Source organism: Rattus rattus, chromosome 17, assembly GCF_011064425.1.
Source record: "Rattus rattus isolate New Zealand chromosome 17, Rrattus_CSIRO_v1, whole genome shotgun sequence".
In the NCBI taxonomy this organism is placed as follows: Eukaryota; Metazoa; Chordata; class Mammalia; order Rodentia; family Muridae; genus Rattus; species Rattus rattus.
The window spans coordinates 13,120,932-13,127,022 of NC_046170.1; positions in this window are offsets into that span (position 1 = coordinate 13,120,932).

Below are 6,091 nucleotides of genomic sequence, written 5' to 3' on the forward strand. Positions count from 1 at the left end.
CTTGGCAGATGCTCTACCCCTGAGCTACATCCCCACCCTGTGGCCCTAAGATGGATAAACTCCAAAGGTAGTTTCCTGTTCCGGTCTGTATTTTAGAGCAGAGGATTGTATGCCACTGTTTGAAGTATGTTTTATTTTAAATCACAGAAAAGACTGGACAGCTCTCCCTCCCACTTTCATTCCATTAGGACATTGGGAATATGACTAATTAATGCTGATTATTCTTTTCCTTTATGAAAAAAAAAGTGAGTTATTTTATCCTTTCCTAGCTCCAGTGGTGTAGTACTGACTCTGCAGTCTGATTTTCAAGTTTCTAGGCACCAGTTTACCTCCACCCAACTTAACCATCTGTATGACCTTGGGCCCAGTCTCCTAATGTGTAGATGGAGTTAAATCTGGTGAGTATATGTACGGTTAAATGAGGACCAAGTACTTAACCTGAAACACCGCCTCATAGGACATTAGCATCCAGTGTGGGGCCCTGGACTCTGTCTTTAGTGTCGTGTTCCTACATACATTCATGCACACAGTACAAGTCTGGCCATTGGTAATTTCATACTCCCGTCGGGTACCCGAAGCTTAGGCAGTCATTGAGAATTCACTTGGGTTTCTCCCTTATCCTAATTCCAATTCTGGATCATGGAGTTTGGTTCTGTCGGCCATTTTCAATACAGGTAAGCCTTACATTGAATTGGTTGTCCTGTCCAAATGTTCTATTTGGGGTAAAAGGAATAGTTCAGCTACAGATTACAACCAGATTTTTACTTGTATGAATATTTAGAAAAGCTGTGTGTGCATGTGTGTGTGCGTGTGTGTACGCGCGCGGCTGCACAGACAAGCCCTGGTTGGCCCTGAATCCTACTTCTCACCTCAGTCCCCCAAGTGCTCTGAGGACAGACAAGTAATGCTTGGATGAAAAGCATCTTAGTATGTCTCTAGGGGAATGCCATTTTGTGGTTATCACTGTGTTTTGCCTAGACTTTCATTTACAGTTAATGTATGCCCTTGTTCTTGTACACATTTACTTTCAAAGTGTTGATTGTTTATATAACCCTCGCCACATTACCACCCTAGATGTCACCATTTTGACAAGTCTTGAGAAAGGGCCTCCCATGCCTGCAGCCTCAGCTCTTGAACTGGTCATGTTGGATTGAGTCCTGGGCCACTTTAGTGTTTATCAGTAGATGCTGGGAGTTTCCTTTTGTTTTAATTTTTAGAAGCTGTGTATAAGTTGAAGGCTTACGTTTATGCAGTGTACACTTAGGTGAGTTTAGTTCAGAAAAAGTGACAGTCATTCCTCATTTCCAGTCCTCAAAGAATTCTAGAGCTCTTTAAACTCAGCAACATCTGCAATGATAAATAATTAAAATGTAGAATTTTTACTCAGATTCCTGAGAGGAAATTCTGGTAAGTAATCCAAATGTAAGAACAACAAGTGGGCTGGAGAGAGAATTCTGGCTGAGAGCACAGGCTGCTCTTCAAAGGACCTGGGTTCAGTTCCTAACATCCATGTGGTGGCTTACCATTTGTGACTCCAATTCCAGATCTGATGCTTTCTGGCCTCCATGTGTATCAGGCATGCACATGGTACATAAATAGACTTGTAGGTAAAGCACTTGTACACATACAAAGTGAAAGCTAATGTTTTAAAATTATAAAAAAAAAAACCCCAAAACATCCATAACCAACCTGGCATTGGATCAAACTAGACATGCCTGGGGTCAGCTTGTGATCCAGATGGACAGAATTAGATCAGAATGTCACAGTGAGTAGAATGATCTGACTTATGGGGACTGTCACTGTTTGTGTACATGATCCTAAAAAGGCAGTCCAACCCAGCACTTGGGAGACTGTAGGAGGATCACAGCAGTACCCTGCATAGGCAGTTGAGCCTGCCTGGGCTACTCAGTAAGACCTGCCTCAAAAGAAAAGGGATGGATAGTGCTGTGGAGCCTGTAAGACTAAGCCGTGGTCCACGGAAGCCATGTGTGCACAACACAAAGGAGAGCTCACTGTCTTACCTGCCCACTTAAGCTGCTTACACCATTTACCAAGAGACATTTGTCAAGCTGGCATCACTCAGACAATAGTTAGTTAGCTTTTATACTAAGCACTGTAGTGTATCTCAAGTGAGTTTTTACCGACATTTTTTTCATAAAATTAAAATCCTTTTTATTTTAAATCAAGCCACAGTTTTGGTAGTGAAGCTCTGTGGCACCAGCTGGCTTAGAACTTTAAGAACTTGGACTCAGAGAGGTTGGTGGGGATTAAAACCACCACCGTCGCATCTGTTTTGTCTTTTGTCATGTTTGTTTTTTTACTAAAGAATACTTTTCATTGTAAGACACAGTACATTTTACTATGGCAAAGAAATGAGCATTAGTGTTGGACCTTGATCATCAAATTGGAGACTAACTCTGCTTTTCTTGTCTAAGGAGCTGCTAGGTGTTCTCCTGGGAAGGAGCTCACAGTACAGTTTCTCCTTTGGTTACAGCAGTGTCGATTATTTAAGTAAAACTAGTCAATAGTCCCAGCTAATTTTATATTTGAAAGAATTGTCAAAATTAACACTTGTATGACTCAATGTCAATACTGACCAATAGTACAGTTTACTTCCTGACAGTGTTTTATAGGAGATACTAAAGGCTTGGCCTCCTCAGCAGGTGACTGCCGGACTTGTTGCTTTTGGTGGTGTTGTGTCTTGACAAGAAGCATCCTCCACAATGACTGGTGTCAAAGGCTTGGCCTCCAGTAGTAGTACTGAAAAGTGGGTCACTGGTAACTTCATCAGTGGATGTGTGTATGGCTGAAGAGGGCTGGGGGAGGGCTAGTTGGAGGAAGTAGGTTACTGAGGTGTATTGTGGAGGGCTGTGTCTGCATCCTCACCGGCTCTTCTGCTTCCAGCTGCTCTGAGGTGAACAGCTTTACTCTGACATGCTCTCCCTTCCCACCAGTGTTCTGCTTCAACACAAGCCCATGGCGACAGGGCTAATGTGTGTGGGAACTGAAACTACAAGTCCAGAGAAGTCTTAGTCTTAGGTGTCCTGTCACAGCGATGGAAGGTATTGTACCTTACTGGTAGTCATCACAAGTGGCTGTGCCCGATGGGATCAGATGCATTGTGCATAAGCAGTACTGTGAGCTGGGAGTCGGCACTGCAAATTAGACTTTTGTGTCCCCACTGTTATGAAGAGGGCATGTGCTGTGGCCACAGAGTGGTTTTGTGTTTCAGAGATTGAAGCTCTGACCTCTCCGGTGCTAAGCAAGTATTGACTGAGCTCTACCTCTAGTCCAGAATGCAAATTGTAGTTGCTGTCAGGGAAGAGTAAAGAAAGATCGTGTTTTAGCATATACAACGACCTGGTGTTTTTTAAAGCTTCATGCACATTTTATATCACTCATAATCTAGTATATCCATAACCTTATTTACAGTCACTGATTTACTAATTGGTATTAAATATCTTAGGAACAAATAAAACAAGGCATTTGCCCCTGAATTTTGTTATAGCTTGTGTGACTCAGGAGTTGAGTCTGTAGTCTGTAGGAAAGTCCAAAGGAATAATGAACGGGCAGAACCAGTTGAAACTACACCATAAAGTTGATACCAAGGTTCCCAGCTTTACTCAGCTTTGACGCCTGAGCATTTGTGTGTGTGAGAGAAGCCAAGTGGTCTGCACGGGCAGAAGGGTTGGGCTGTAGCTGGGATTGAGGTATGGTGTAGCTCAGTGTCTGGGTAATTACCCAGCATGTGCAAGGCCCTATATTTAATCCCGAGGACTGTCCTACACACATGCATGGATCAGGAAGTTGGGCAAAATTATACCAGTTGTTTGGAGTTTAATAAAGGACAAATTATTCCTCATAGATGTGGAGGCAGGAGTCCAAGGTCAATATGTTGGTAAGTTGAATGAGAGCCATATGCCTGTTTCCAAGATGGCACCTCAGTGCTAACATCCTGGTGGAGCAGGCACCCAATTGCTCACGAGTTCTCCTGGGCCCTTTCCCAGTAAGTGTGGGACACATGCATTCTTTTAGGCCATTCTGATCACAGCTCCACCACAGAAGGTCTACTGAGCACATAACCCAAAATAACCAGAAAAGCAGGGATCAGTACAGTCTCGGTTCACAGCCAACAGTCAAAAACACAAGATGAGTGGACAAACCTGCGCCACATGTGTACAGTGGGTTGTTTAACCGTAAAGGGCAGACTGGACTGGATACATGGTATAGGGATAAACCTGACACTTGGCGAGATGTCAGAAATAAGGACACGTATGTGACGTTACTCCTCCAAAGCACTTAGCACAAGGAACCTTAGACTGGTCACGAGGTCTGGAGTTGAGGGAATGAGTTCAGTTTTTCTAACTGTGCTGAAAAAGTGGACAGTGGGAACACTGAATGTCACAGATGTCCCTGAATTAGACACTTGTGAGTGGTAAATTTTATGGACATTTTCTCCAATCAAAAACTCCTTCCTAATAAAGCAAAAACAATGTTAGAGAAAAACAAACGTCTTACTGGTAAACGTCAAATGGGCATCTTTAGAAAGGAAAGATGGCTGGAGAGATGGCTCACCAGTTGAGTGTTGTTCTTGCTGAAGACCCAAATGCAGCTCAGAACCACCTGTAACCCCAGCTCCAGGGAATCTGACTCCCTCTCCTGGTCTTTGGAGGTACCCATATGAGCACGCATGCGCGCGCGCGCGCGCGCGCACACACACACACACACACACACACACACACACACACACACACACACACACACACACACACACACAAAGATGGCCAGATGTCCTGGTCTTTGAGGTACCCATGATGACACACACACACACACACACACACACACACACACACACACACACACACAAAGATGGCCAGACAGAAGAAGAAAACACAAAGACTGACCTAAGACAGCACAGAAGATACCCTGTGAAATTTTCTAAGTATAAGGTCAGTGCTGATGTCTAGGACCCAGAGAACCCCAAGCTTTAAAAGATATTCTTTGTTACCACCTTAGGCAGGGACCAGGCAGGGCTGGGGGTGGAGACAGTCAGTTGTTTCTTCTCTCCCTGTGTAAGATTACTGAAATGGCAACATTACCAAAGCTGATACCTCACTAAGTGTCAGTGTCTGTCTAGACCTTTTCCCACAGCATAGGGCCCCAAGTAGTCCTGCGCCTGACATCTCCTCCAGAGATTTTATTAGCAGGCCTGAGCAGGAGTTCAGGTAACTTGCAGACCCCCTTCTCATCCAGGAAGTTTCAAGAATATTTTTGTTATCTCTTTTTACATTTTTGTAATGTTAAGATTCTGACTCTAGAATTAAAATTGAGTTATGTTGGATTATTGTTGAATCGGCAATACTACTAAATTATTATTTCACACATGGACACATTAGAAAGCTAGTAAGCATAAGGGCTACCTTCATCCTCTGGTACCGTGGACTGAGTCACAGGACAGGACAGACAGGACAGGCCTAGCAAGTTGACATGCTTGGGATTTGGTATGAACAAGTAGAAGGGGTAGCAGAAGTGAGGATTCTGAGTTTCGTGGCCTTCCCAGAACACACAGCTGCTCCCCCTTTGGGCCTGTACTTTGAGATTACAGGCACCCAAAGTTCTTGTGATGCTGTAATGACTGCCAGCTCATGCCTCTGTCCCATATAATTAATGTTCCCATTGCTGCTTCCCTGTATTGTCATGGTGGTGCTCACCCTAGACACAGACACAAGGGCAGCTGCCTAGAGTTCTCTTTGCTAGTTCCCCTTCCTAGTGATTGGTTCCAGGATCCGATAAAGTCTGTCTGGGTCTCCACAGCTAAGCGTGTATGCCGGCTGTTTTTGTTTTGTTTGCCACAGCGTTTCTCTACATAGTCCTGGAACTTGCTGTGTTGAACATCAAGAGATCAGCTGCCTCTGCTTCTCTTCCTGTGTGCCTGTGCCATGCCTGGCTCATTCAGTCATTCTGCACACCAAACACACTGCTGAGAGGAGTTCCTGGACCTCCACTTCGCCCAAGTTGGATTCAGTCTATAGTGGGCCTAAGGGTTGACATTTCTAGAAAGTTCTCTGTTCTTAGACCACAGAGTACCTCT